The sequence below is a fragment of the Panthera onca genome, chromosome B3 (assembly GCF_046562875.1).
Source record: "Panthera onca isolate mPanOnc1 chromosome B3, mPanOnc1 haplotype 2, whole genome shotgun sequence".
NCBI lineage: Eukaryota > Metazoa > Chordata > Mammalia > Carnivora > Felidae > Panthera > Panthera onca.
This window is the reverse complement of record NC_138344.1, coordinates 89,790,508-89,805,648: the sequence shown is the minus strand read 5'-3', so window position 1 is coordinate 89,805,648 and position 15,141 is coordinate 89,790,508. Positions and strand designations below refer to the sequence as shown.

The following is a 15,141-nucleotide window of genomic DNA, read 5'->3' as shown; positions in this document are numbered from 1 at the left end:
TCCTCTCCATGAACATGGAATATCTCTCAATTTTTTTGTTTGTATGTTTATACTATTCTAATGTTTTACTTGCATGAGATCCTTTTATAAGCTACAAAATTTACAATTTGGGGATCATATTATATTACATATTTGGGTTTGTGATACAAGATAATTTTGTATAATTTTAATCAAAATTATTTTCAGATTTATTCTTGTTTTCAATTTGTAGTAAACTTCTATTTATTGTGAATAATTATAGAATGCTGGTCAATTTATATCCTAATGAAGTAAAAATTACTCTACGCCCTCACCACAGATTAGTAATCTGCAAGGAATTACAGCATATCAAAACACACCTAATACTGAAACAAGGAATAAGATATAAATCTCTCTGTAACCTACCATTCCTCATAAAATTGCCAGTGCCTTGGATTCATCATTCTTATTTTTAATGCATTTGATATATGTATTTTTAAAATTTTTTTAACATTTATTTATTACAAAGAGCATGAGCAGGGGAGGGGTAGAGAGAGGGAGAGACATAGAATCTGAAATAGGCTCCAGGCTCTGAGCTGTCAGCACAGAGCCTGATGTGGGGCTTGAACTCACAAACTGCGAGATCATGACCCAAGCCGAAGTCGGACGATCAACCAACTGAGCCACCCAGGTGCCCCTTGATATATGTATTTTTAAAATAAGTCCCCAATATCTGCTGTTTCAAATGAGTATTTTGCAAAAAAAGTATAAATTCCAAATGTGTAAATGTGTAAATAAATTATCTTTTTTGGTTTATTTGGAGTAGACTAGACATTTTCATATAATAGTATGTCTTATAGAGTGAAGTCACTATTAATGTTTGGACTTATTTCTGAGAATGACTCAAGAAATATCCTAAGAAACAAAAGTATTAAAAACAAAACAAAAAAAACACCTGTTTGATCAAAATACCTGACTAGGTCTAGAGGAAGGACTTGATAGTTTCTGAGGTCTAAAATATAGGAAAACAAAATTTTTACTTGTTCATAGGTGTACCATGTGACAAATATAAATATAAAGAGCCTACCAAGAACGGATAAAGATGAGTTGGATTTAGACTTGATTGCTACATTCTTATTTGTTGTTTTATTCAACATCCTTCTTACTTATTTATCATTATGATTTCCAGTGGGGTATTGTAGATTCCTATATATGAATACCCTTGCACAAGGAATCATACATATGGATTTTGTCTCCAAATATTTAGAAATCAAGAAAATCACTGAGAAACTTCTCATAAACTATAATAAAGCATTGCTAAAAAATTTTTAAATAATCTCTCCATACCTTTAATAAAAGTTTCTTGCATGTTATGATGAATAGAGAACAAACCCAAGAAGTGATTCAGATGTTAGATATCTGCTGGACTCACTATTATGTGACTCATTCCTGGATACCAGTTTCCAGACTTGGGACATTTGCATAAAACTACATCAATAAAATCCACGAATGCCATAGGTCTACCCTCATTATCACTCTAATTATTAGAGTCATTCTTTAATTAAACCTGACCTAAAATTTTGAGTTCCATTGCTTCATTTCAAGGTACATATAAGAAATATTTTTAAATGCTTCCAAATGTAGGGTGCCTGGGTGGCTCAGTTGTGTGAGCATCTGTCTCTTGCCTTCAGCTTGGGTCTGATCTCACAGTTTGTGAGTTCAAGTCCCACATCAGGCTCTGCACTGATGGTGTGGTTGGAGCCTGCTTGGGATTCTCTGTCTCCCTCTCTTTCTGTTCCCCACCTCCAGCTCTTGTGCTGTTCTTCTCTCTCTCTCTCAAAATAAATAAACTTAAAAAAAATTAAGATGACCCAAAATATAACCTTGATTGAATGAAAAGATTACATTAAAATTACATACAATTATATATAATTTTATTTGTCAGCATGTCCTTTTCAGTCTTCTCTCAAGTAGAGAGTTATTAGAAAAAGTTTAGTCTATTTTCCTGTCTCTTTATAAATAATGAATGCAAGTTTTCAACTGTGGGTTATTTCTGCAGTGGAATCATGATTGTAGTAGGTATTGAAATAATCTAAGAAGCACTCCTTTGCTTGTAATGGAATTATGTCTTCAAGACATAAATAAGTAAGCAGGTGTTACAAGGTTATTTATTTTTCACATATTAAACAATATGTTAAAACTTCAGGCTTTAGAACAGTAATCTATATCTACATGCAAGTGATCAAAAAGAAAGCCAGATTCTTATTATGGATTTAGAATTGTCTGACACTAAGAGGAACAGCCACCTCAAAAAAGTTGCTTTCACCTCAGCAACAAAGCTTTTATCTCAGTTGTCAAATTGCATGTGCCTGACTGTTTGCATAAAAACAGAGGGGGATGCATTTTTTATGTCAAGTAAGTACATCTTGAGTATTCCTAATGGTCCAAAGGAAGGTTAATTAAACAAACGAGTTTGAGCTACCACCTGCCAAATTACAGTCACCATCCAGCTTTACCTATGTAATCAAGGATGATGGAAAATATTGTTTTTTGAGACTAACCCATATATATGTCACCGCCTGCCTGTCACCATCCCCAAATGGTGTGTTTTACTTATCCCTTCTGGGTGATAAAATATCTTCAACACCACTGAAGTTGTCCAAAAGTCTAGATATTAAATACTTCTGTGTAAAAACAACATAATCTAATTTAACTGTGTTATCTAAGTTAGCACTTTTCATAATCAAGTCTCTAGGTTTTCTTATATTATTAATGTTTTCAGTTAGTAATGATAGTTCTACAAGTCCCTGATTTTTTTCACACATCCTTCCATGTAGTTGATGTTTCTGTAATTTCATAGTGCTTTTGCTTCCATATGGTAAGTCATTAGAAATGTTAAGTTAGTGTGTATGATCAATGTAGCCTACACTGATTCTTCTAGTCTGTGAGTTTCTTGCTATGGTGAATTGCAGATTTTTCTCTAAAAGAAGTCTCTGTACCCCCGTTTTTTTTTCCTGTAAAGTCTCCCACACTGTTTTTAATATTAATGGCAGGTGCCTCAGTCCACCCATAGCATATGTTAAAATACCCCTAGTGCAGCCCACAGTGATATAAGGGAGGTTAGCTGCATAGTCAATGAAACAGGGTGTTCATCACAATAACTGGGATAATAACTTAGGTTGAGTCTGTACTTATTGTTTTTTTTTCTAATGAGTTTCATAGCCAACACTCTGCAGTGAAGATTGTTGCCATGCATCTAATGTCAGGTGTCAGGAGTACTCTCCACATGACATCAACCCCTCCTGGTCCTAAATGTAAAGTAATCATTGTCTCCTAAAGCAAAGCATTTATTCAGAACTCATCCCAGGACACTTGACAGTAAGTACTATAGTATTAGCAACCCACAGAGCCAAAACTAACAGTAGGCAGAGAGAGCAGTGACCTTTCTACATCAAGTATTGCCAGCTAAGACATTTTTAGTTTTGGTGTCAGTACTTAAGGGCTTTTGGGAGAACTGTGCATTATCTCTCTAGCTTCTGGAATTTTTACCTAAGTGAGACAACACATCGGCACATTAACAACAACTTTGATAGTCCAAAGTTGAAACCTATCACTGAGGCTGAAATTCTACCTATAATAAGCAGCATATTTGCATAATCTCAGATGGAAAAACTTCTTTTTCCACTAAGCTCACATGGCTATTTGTAGCTTTCCATCACTAGTTATCTTAGGGTAGTTATTTCTGCATTGCAATACCCTTATCTCTCCTACTGATCTATAATTATTTTTAAACAAAAACTCCAATTGGATTCATTTGTTTCCACTTCATAACAGCAAGCCAGGGTCTTCATCCATCACCTATCAGAAAACAAGACCCTGAGGAATATAGTCAAGACTAAGAAGAAGAGAAAGTAGCAATATAAGGGCACCAGCAAAATAAACACCCACTGAGAATGGTGAGCCTGCCATAAAACTAGATCAAACTTTGACAACAGGAAAACACAAAAACAAAGAGATCTAATAGTTGATACTTAAAAATTCTATTCCAGTTGATGTCCTTGAAACCCCCATGGTCGGGATGGTTGGGGAGAGGGGCTCTAGGCCCATGTTCATAGCGCCTAAAAAATAAAGAGAGGTTTCCACGATGAGCAAAATGGACATGGATCATGACCTTACAGTGCTTACAATCTGAAAGGGAGGTCAATATTAGATAACTGCACAAAGAGACATAAAACTGTAATGAATTTCAGTTATGCATTGCTGTGGGACCATATAATAATGAGATGATGTGGTCCGGCAGAACAACAAAAGGCTTCCTTCAGGAACTGAATATTGTGTTGAAATACTAGGCAAAAAGGAACTGGGAGTGGTCATCTGCTGAGGAAGAAAGGACCACTCTCGAAGACTTAGGTGGGAGGTCACATGATGCGGAAGAAGGATGGAAAGGCCACTCTGGCTGGAATGCAGGAAAGAAGAGGAGTGCAGTGTGAGATGAGTTGGGGACATTTAGAAAAGTGCTAAGCCGTTTGAACATAGTAAGCCATAAGGAATTTTGTCTATATTTTGAGCAATGGTCTTTTGAGAGGTATGTCATGTCAATTTTATAGTTTGTAATACTCTCTCTGGCTAGCTATGAAGAATAGACAGAATTGAGGCTTGGTGGATGTGAGCAGATAATTTAGGAAGCCTCTGGAGTAGTAGCCCAGGAGACAGACTATGGTAGTTGGGACCAAGGTACTAATGGTCCCAAACGGAGACAAATGGATAAATTCAAGAAAATTTTTGTAAGTAAATTTGACCATATTAGGTGATGGAATTTGTGGAATGAAGGGGGAAAGGTTAGAAGATGATTCCTATTTTTTCTGGTATACGATGATGACATTTACTGAACTCAAGAATATCAGAAAGAATAAGTATAGGAAAAAAAAATTGAGGGTTGCTAGAAGGGAGGTGGGTGGGGGGTGGGCTAAATGGGGGATGAGCATCAAGGAGAGTACTTGTTGGGATGAGGACTGGGTGTTATATGCAAGTAATGAATCACTAAATTCTATCCCTGAAACTAATATTACACTGACTAACTTGAATTTAAATAAAATCCTTAATGAGCACTGGGTGTTGTATGGAAACCAATTTGACAGTAAATTTCATATATTAAAAAATAAAAAATAAATAAATAAATAAATAAATAAATAAATTAAAAAAATAAAAAAAATAAATAAATAAAATCCTTAAGAAAAACAATGTCAAAAATAGTATTTGGGAAGATGACCAAGAGCTTAGTTAGCAAAATGTTAAATTTAAGGCACTTAGATATATTAATTTGGAACTGACTGTCACTGAAAGCATATATTTGTGAGAGTCATTATAAAGTTTCCTCTAAGAATTTTATTCTCCCTTCTTTTTAAAAACATTTTTTAATGTTTATGTATTTTTAAGAGAGAAAGAGACAGAGTGTGAGCTGGGGAAGGGGCAGAGAGAAGGAGACTCAGAATCCGAAGGAGGCTCCAGGCTCTGAGCTGTCGGCACAGAGCCTGATGTAGGGCTGAAACTCACAAGCCATGAGATCATGACCTGAGCTGAAGTTGGACACTTAACTGACTAAGCCACCCAGGTGTCCCTATTCTCATTTCTTTTTAAAATGAGCACTGCATGATTTAACATGTTTCTTCTTTGCTCTACCTTTCAGGGTTATTGAACCTGATATATACCTAATGGTTTCATGTGTAAAAGAAAATCTATCTGGTTGAGAACCTATATAACTTCTTAAACTACCTCATAGAGATAAAAGAAGAATCCAATATATTCATGTTTATTAAAAAGTACTGGAAGGTTTCAAATGATAATATATTGATTATTACTATTATTATTATTTATATTGATAAATGATTAATTGGCTAAGGCACTGTCAATTAATGTGATCAGAGTTGATAATGCACAAGTCTTAAACATAGGGAAATTTGTATCTAAAAAAAATAGAAGTCTTTTAAATATTATATTTAATGCCAGTAAGAATACTTAGAATATTTAGAATGCATATTACCCTTGTGGAGAGATTATCATTACTACCATGTATATAGTAAATGATCTCCAGATGTACATATACTTGTGTACATATTTAGACAGGCAAGCAGAGCTCCTGTTCAGATATTATTGTTTATTATTTAAATTGATCACAGAGCTTTACTTAAACAAGAAAGAACAGTAGAAAGAGACAAAAGTACTATCTTACTGGCCAAGGCTAATTGAAAAATAACCATCATAACAACCACTACCACTTCAACCGTCCTACACTAGTAACAAATAGATACTCCATTGCCTCATTATTTTACTACTTCACCATGCTTTACTTCCCTTAAGAAAGTTCCCAGTATTCCATTTATTTTTTAAAGGGATTTTAATGGATGTGCTATGAATTTTCAATGAGCTATTTGAAATTTGAAGAACCTAATTAGGAATGTATTTACTTTCTCTTTTTTTCAGGGTGATTAATTCCATGCAAGACTTTCAGCCTAATGTTACTCCAAAGAAAAAAACAGAAAGGGAAAAGGAGGTTCCACTTCTACAGACTAATGGACTGGTAATTTAAAAATTGAATTAAGCATTAACTCAGAAGAGTCCTTCTCAATATATAAATTATTTCTGTTTAGCCTTCTTTTGCCAGGTTAATTAAATAAATTCTTTGGCCTTGATTATAGCCATTAGTAAATGAAAATGTATTTGAATTCTCTAAGTCTTGTGATGTACACTAGAGAATCTATGTCAGTAAATCTTTCCCATGCTAACAGCTTTCATAAGTCAGATGTTTCATTTAGAAAAAGTCAGCTTTATCTGTGGAAAACAAAAATTTATTAATTTTCTAGTTTATTGTTTGGGCATATAAAATCTCTGTAGGTTCTTGAGGGGTTGCCTTTAAGAAACAAACCTTATATATCTCCATATCTTCAAAATATATGAAATCAACTCAAGCTTAGTTGGGGTCCTCCATTTCTTTAAAAAGAACAAAATCTGGAAAATCTGGAATGTCTTCCTCAAGTCTCTTTATTTAATAAAAAGCTCAAGGACAAAAATAACAAAAGCAATTTTTAAGATAAATGAATAAATGATGTACAAAAAGAGTACAAGGTAATAAAATATGCATAGAAAAAACCTACACTAACGATTCATAATCTATCTTCTACATGCTCAGCCTCATCATTTTATGCTATAGTTATAGTTATAATGAATTAACTTCAATATAACCTAATATATCCTTTCTGTTTACATCTTAAAAGTAGTCCATCTACATCACTTTGAGTACACTAGCAACATACCGAGTGCCTGTTTTAACTATGCGGTAGGTAGCACCATGATTCAGAAATAAATTCGTAACAACAGTCTCTCTGTTCCTTCAAGAACACAGACCTATCTGTTGCTGGCATACTAAAGCTGTAATATGTTGTAAAATAAAACTAAGGTTATTAAGTATTTTCTACCCATTCTCTCTGAGGAAGTTTTAATTGCTAAGCACCTAATCACAGTAAACAATCCAGGCTAACTCAAACTTTTACTGTCTAGAAAAGTGCACTCAAAATCATTTTCTATGTGGTGACATTTTGACACAAATATATCCCTAAAAGAAGGAAGGGATGCCTACATAAAGAATTTGGGAGAAGAGAAAAAAGAAATATGTCAAATTTAAACCAAGTAAACTAGAAAAATGGCTAATAGGATTATAAGTACGAACCACGAGACTCTGAACATTTTCCAAGATACCGCTTTTACTTTTCAAATCCTATAAACATAAACAATCACGTAATTGATGTATTTATCTGATATACCCAGTAATTAAGAAGCCCAAAGATAAATATGCAGCTGGGAATTTGTTTTGGGGTAGTGTATAATATATTACATTATGCATCTTGTACACTGTTCATGTCCCAAGTTCAATCCATTTCCCTGCCTGTGACTTCTCTTATTTTTTTAGTATGCGTATTTATAAGCTGCCATAAACTCTCCTTCAATGACTCAGAGAAGATGTCACTCAATAAACCAACCAATCAAGAGAAGTGCGATTTTCTGCACCAGTCTCTTACCCTCCATATACCACTGGACATCACAGTCACGGAAAGGGCACTTGATATTTAAGACTCAAAAGACAAGAGATGTTATCCCATATTCATAATTTATTAGCCAGGCAACTTTAATAAAATACTTGGTCATTCTGAATCCATTTGCTCCTGTGCAAACATTATTATTTTAATCTTTCCCCTGTCTAAGCCTCAAAGCTGCAAATATAAATCATGATAATCATATGAAACAATCCTGAAAAAGATAGCAGAAAATCCCATAAAGATACAGGTTGTCAACATGAAAAGGAGTAACTGTATCTTCAGAAAGACAGAACTCAAAATAGAAGTGCAATAGTTAGTGATGAACAATGTTGGTTTTAATTTGTATACTAATTTGCAAGACTTCCAGTTAGCCTCCTCTAAGTGTTTTTAAAACCACTGGCAATGATCAAACTGAATGCAGTCTACTTACTTCTGAAGCCAGAAGAGTTCCTCACTGCTGTGAAGGAGTCAGCACTCTGCCTGGCTGCTGAAGAAGACGGACAGGGTGAAAGCATCTCCAAGCTGATTCTGAGGAGAGTGTCAGAAGGGTGCTCAGCTACTACACATCTTCCCAACACCTGGCTGAGTGGTTACAGGGAGTCTTCAAAGGAGACAAGCACAAAAAGAGTGTATCAAAATATGTTTATAAAGCATCTTTGAAAAATAAAGTTGCTGCTAACTGTGTGATCAATCTCAAAGTGTATCAGGAACATCACTAAATAGAACTTAAATAGATTTGCATAATAAGACTTTGTGGGGGAACGTGCAATACGCTCTGATTCCAACAGAGAGGTCGGCATTCTGGTTTTCATCTGTAGTTTTCTTATCTCACAATTGAAGACAGTTTAAACAAAAGCTATATAGCTCAATTTTCTTTATATTGCAATTAGTTCAACTTGCAGGCTAATGTTAAAAAAATGACAAATGTCAACAAAGGTTTAACCATCATCTAGTATATGTACCAGGCACCTGAACCTGGAGACATAGCAGTGAATGAAGCTCCTAAATCCCTTCCTCACGCAACTAATTGTCTTACGTTGTGATGCCTGTATTTTCGTCAATAGAGAAGATCTACTATTGAAACACATGTGTCTATGGAGGAAAACTCAAATGTGCCTCTTGTATTTCACCCTCATATCAGAAGATTGCTGATTTCTACCTACTGCTGAGGGTCCCATGTTAACCTAAATAATAACTGGGCCTGCTCTATGAGATACAATATTTAATATTCTTTCCCCTAAAATCTACATAGTAATGTCAATTAATATTCAAACACAATAATTTTTAATGTAGGAGTGGACTGAATTTTTGAAAATGTTTTTGAAATGAAGAAAGGCATTGTAATTTTCCATAAGCTATCACTTATTTTGTCTGGAGAAGCAAAAGTGAGGAATAATACAATTCCAAAGGGTATTAATAAGAACCATATAAAATGACACAAAGACAATTCAGGTTTAGTTTATTGCTTCTGCTGTCTCAATTTGTAAAAATGTGTGAAAAATCTTACAAAGTTAAAATTGAACAGGGTGATTATATTGTCCTGAGATAGCTGATAATTAGGACTTAAAAAAAAGGTAGAGCTACGGCTTACAGTTTACATTGAAATCACTCAGAAATGCTAAAAATCAATGCATAGATTAATGGTAAAATGGGATGAAAGTAAATTATAGTTTACTTCAAATCACCTTTATGAATCTGCCAACCAACACTATCTTTTTAAAATTTATATTTATTACTAAAGATGTGTCTTATAGAATTAGAGAATAACTCAGACATACCACTCACACACATGAATATAAATCAATCATATGCCAACCACCCTGAGACAGCTATTGTTTGCCTTATTTATTTCCTTCCATGAATATTTTAGCCTAATTTTTACATTTTATATGCATGATAAAAATACAGGAAATCCAAAAGCAAATCCCCCTCCAAAGCAAGACATATACCCAATAGAAGAAACAAATTTCAAATATCAGAACATCCCCTCAGAAATATTTTATGCATATGTAAATGTGAGTGTGTGTGTATTTTTATACATATATATTATGCCTTGTTTTGCTCCATTCCTTTTATTCATACACCATGAAGATCACTCCTATTTTCTATCGACAACACTATCCATTCTATCCGTGTTCATATGCATACAATATAATCTGCTCATACGGTGTCCCAATTCAAAATTAGGAAGTTTACAGAATTATATTATAAAATGATATAATCAATGTCCATATACATCTATGCATGCACACATATTAGTGAATACATTTATAATAAATTCCTAGAAGTAAAATGTTTAGGCCAAGAAGCCTATTATTGAAACTCTGAGTATGTTCCCTCTCTGTGGTAAAGAGGTGGTACAAAGCAAGAGCAAAATATAAATACCTCCAATTATTATACTAACAACAAAAAAAAGACTGATGATCAACAGTATTTCCATGTCCTCGCTTTAGTATGAAGAGTATAGTAACTGCTCATTCCTACCTAAATCCCAATCATCTAAAGTTATTTTTATGTATGGTTACATCATTTACTAATGATAACATTTTCCCTTTTATTACAATACCTTTTATTAGGCAGTTACTATGTGCCACCTGCCCAAAAGCATGTATTATCTAAACCAGTTCTGCCAAGAATCAAATGAAGTAAATACATATCCTTATACACTGCTATGATAAGGATAGAGATGCTTTTTTTTTTTTTTTGAGAGAGAGAGAGAGAGAGGAAGCAAAAGACAGAGAGAGCCCCACAAGGGGCAGAGAGGGAGAGAGAGAAGCGGGGCTCACCCAAAGCAGGGCTTGAGCTCACCTAAGGTGGTGCTCACCTGAAACAGCGATCAAGACCACCCCATGAGGGGCTCAAACTCATGAACCTTGAGATTATGACCTGAGCCAAAGTCTGATGCTTAACCGACTGAGTCACCCAGGTGCCCCCAAATCAATGCTCTTATATCTGATGATGTAAGTGAAGATTTCAGAAAACCATTATAGGATTCTATAGTAAAGAAACACAAACAAGGTACTGGGTTTTTTTAGTCCATATATTTTGGTCAGTGCAATGCTAAAAATAGTAGCTTTTTAGATTGGTATTCTAATACTGCAATTTTCTCGGGTGATCTTACTAAGATTTCCCTTTCTACTTGATATCTTGAAATAAAACATCTTATAAGAAATTCTGATCACTTTCTCAGTTCCAAGTTGTTGCTATGTTGGCCTTCTTCCACGGTTTTAGAAAATTTGGCAACTGTTATTGTTTATGTACATGTATTCCCGAGAAATATGGTTCTTCCTCCAACAATTATCTTGGATGCCAACACTAAACTCTGAAAGAACTCAGGAAACACAGGAAAAACTCGGAAAGTTAATAGGAAATCCTTTTTTCAAAACAGAATCATGACCCCTTTAAGCTCCTAATGGTATTTTCTTCCCCTCTACAATGTCTCTGTTAAGTGTTCTTCAATTGTCTGAACATACACTTTGATTCAAATCTCACTATCAATAAAGGTAGTACTTTAAAGTCTTATGAGCCTGGATTGGAATCATAGCAGTGACCACACTACTCAACTTTCTCTCTTAACATGAAAAACAATATTACAACAACTTGTAATTATCACAAGGTATCATACATCTGAAAGTACCAATAATGGGTTAAAATTCATTGCAGACATGTGCTAATGTTGTTTCCCTCAGGACGTTCTTCCTAAGGTTGCCCTAAATTTTACCACATTAAACACTAAAGAAACCCTTGAGATATTTAAAAGTAGCAGTAACATAATCTCCAATATTTCCTTCAATTTTAAGATCTAGTTTGAAAAATTATGAATATACCATCATTACTTCTCTTTCTCCATCTTACTTCCAATTGTACAAAATAAATAACATGAGGGAGATGCTCTTCATTAGTTTTTAATTATATGTACCTTATATTGAAAATGATTAAAAATTAAGCCTTCAGTCATCTGGATGTTGGATCTACATGATGCAAAAAGCCAGCTGTTTTGAAATATATGAATAAATGAATCAGATGTCTTCACTGTAATTTAATCACTTATCTGATAATCATATAATAATATGTTATTTGGCATAATATAGCCATGATCTTCAGTGGACTACTCTAAAAATGCTATTTTATTAAGACAAGTAAGTTGAAAAAATTTGGACCAGAAAATATAGAATAAAATTGGAAATTAACAGGGGCACCTGGGTGGCTCAGTTGGTTAAGCGTCAGACTTCTGAATTTGGCTCAAGTCATGATCTCTGGTTCATGGGATCAAGCCCCCTTATGGGCTCCACGCTTGAAGTCTGCTTGGGATTCACTCTCTCCCTCTCTACTTCTCTCTCTCTGTCTCTCTCTGTCTCACTCTCTCAAAATAAATAAACTTTTAAAAAAATCGGAAATTGTTTCACATTAATGTTTTCTTAAGTGCAAAAATATTTAGGGAATTTATATAAATACTATTATTAAAACATGCCTACTAGATATTTATCCAAGGGATACAGGTATGCTGTTTCAAAGGGGCACATGTACCCCAATGTTTATAGCAGCACTACCAACAATAGCCAAGGTATGGAAAGAGCCCAAATGTCCATGGATGGATGAATGGATAAAGAAGATGTGGTACACACACACACACACACACACACACACACAATTGAGTATTACTTGGCAATCAAAAAGAATGAAATCTTGCCATTTGCAACCACGTGGATGGAACTAGAGGGTATTATGCTAAGCAAAATTAGTCAGTCAGAGAAAGACATATGTCATGACTTCACTCAGATGAGGACTTTAACATACGAAACACATGAACAGAAGGTAAGGGAAGGAAAAATAATATAAAAACAGGGAGGGGGACAAAAACATAGAGACTTAAATATGGAGAACAAACAGAGGGTTTCTGGAGGGGTTGTGGGAGGGAAGGATGAGCTAAACAGGTAAGGGGCATTAAGGAACCTAGCCCTGAAATCATTGTTGCACTATATGCTAACTAATTTGGATGTAAATTTTAAAATAAATAAATAAATAAATAAATAAATAAATAAATAATTTAAAACAACAACAACAAAAAACACGCTTACCTCATCACCAGTACTGTTAAACCTAATTTAAAAATTAAATTAGAGGCACCAGTTGAATATTGAAATGCATCTGTGTTACTGAATAAAATTGTAGTATTATATACTCAGCTATAGCAAATGGTGACAAATTGTCATACACCTCCAGGATCATATGATAAATAAATTAATGCACCACTAGAGCATTTGTTGCTTAATGTAAATGTCACATTGCAAATGAGAACAACTAATCATTCCTTTCCTCTAATAGCAAGAGTTCAGCTGTGAAATAAAACATAAATCTTGGTGACCTAAAAATTTTATTACAGCATTTGTAATTTTCTGTTAACAACTCAAGAAAATAATTTTAAGTCATGCTATAATTCAATAAAATACAACCCAAGGTGAAGTCTTCCCTGGGATGGACAGAGAGAAGCTAGAGGTAGAGTTGACTCTACATTGCTTTAAGGAACACATTAATTCATTAAATTTCATAATCATAATTTACAATAATGGATTCTTCATCATAGAAAGCAAACACTAAATTAATAACTTATTTAGTGAAGAAAATCTGATTTTAGTTATAAAAATTATATTTGCTAGGTTGTGGTTACAAAATTCTTATACAAAAATAAATAAGTGTAAAATAAGGCCCAACTGAAATTTTTAGAGTTAGTGAAGCATTTTTCCTTGCATAACTAGTATTTCCTTTCAATGACAGAATCCAAAGAATCCAAAATAGTAACAAAAAACTTCAATATATAAATCTTTCACAAGATAACTTCTTGAGGGGCGCCTGGGTGGCTCGGTCAGTTAAGCGTCTGACTTCGGCTCAGGTCATGATCTCACGGTCCATGGGTTCGAGCCCCGCGTCGGGCTCTGTGCTGATAGCTCAGAGCCTGGAGCCTGTTTCAGATTCTGTGTCTCCCTCTCTCTCTGCCCCTCCCCTGTTCATGCTCTGTCTCTCTCTGTCTCAAAAATAAATAAACGTTAAAAAAAAATTTTTTTTTTAAAGATAACTTCTTGAATGTCTATGATTTTCAAAGTTTGGGAAACATTTTTTTTTTTTCTTCCAAAAGTCAACTGAGTGGCATATTTTCAACCCTTGGTGAAGGGAGAGAACTGTACTTGTACTTCTTGCTGTCCTAGCTCATGATCTGCTCTGAAAAAATAAATGTCAGTCCTCCTCTGTTTCTTTGAACACATGGAAAAATAAAATGCAACATTTTTGTTAGTGGTTTGACAAAAGTCAGCATGCAGATATTATGGTTACACTAATCTGCATGTCAGCCTATGACTCTGATAATAATCTTTTTCAATTAAAAGAAAATATAAATATGTTCTTATCGATATAATGTTTACTTTAACTACATGTATCTACATGTAGCGCTTTCTTCTTTCCTCCTCATTCCTTCCTTCTTTCCTGTCTCTCATTTCAGGTCTTCTTCCTTCCCTCCCTTCCTCCCTCCTTCCATCTGTCTTCAGTGACTCTTAAGGATTTACTCAAACTTTACGTTTCTTGGTTTTAAAATGATTATAATAAAACCAACATCATAATGTCATTGTGAATGTTATTTGTATATTGCACATGTGCACATACCTATATATGTAGCTTGCAAAAAAAAAGTTTTGTTTTATATAAATCAAAAATCTCTACATTTCAACCTATTTTTCAACTGATTTCCCCTTGATGTTTTATCTCTTTCCATTCCTTTCTTCAGGGTGCTAAGTTTCATAAGGATGAGATGTCATGTCTTGAATATTAGTCCATACTGACCACACTAGTGCTTACTGTGAACATCATGTCATCACAGCTGACTATTACATAGTAGCAAACCTGCATATTCGTGTCTTCTTATCTCAATCGACCTCTGACCATTTATTTGGTTCCATGATGCATGATTCATTGAGACCCTTTATATCTGCCAACTCTGTCTCACTGTCCCTCTCTCCCTTCTCCCTTTCCTCCCTCCTCCCTGTCTCCTCTTCTTTGTCTCTCTGTTTCTCTTTCCTATCCTCCCACACTCCCTTCCTTCCTT

The 15,141-nt window shown here is 34.4% G+C and overlaps 1 protein-coding gene across 6 annotated transcripts in view; it reads right to left on the bottom strand.

Annotated features, from left to right (window-relative positions):
* The window catches only part of LRFN5 (leucine rich repeat and fibronectin type III domain containing 5), a 250,850-nt gene that overhangs the window by 116,864 nt on the left and 118,845 nt on the right, over positions 1-15,141 (bottom strand). For all 6 annotated transcript variants that reach the window (XR_009606205.3, XM_060619596.3, XM_060619594.3 and 3 more), the window contains exon 2: positions 8,479-8,649. The gene's annotated coding sequence lies outside the window, so the exon portion shown is untranslated. The remainder of the gene's footprint in view (positions 1-8,478; positions 8,650-15,141) is intronic.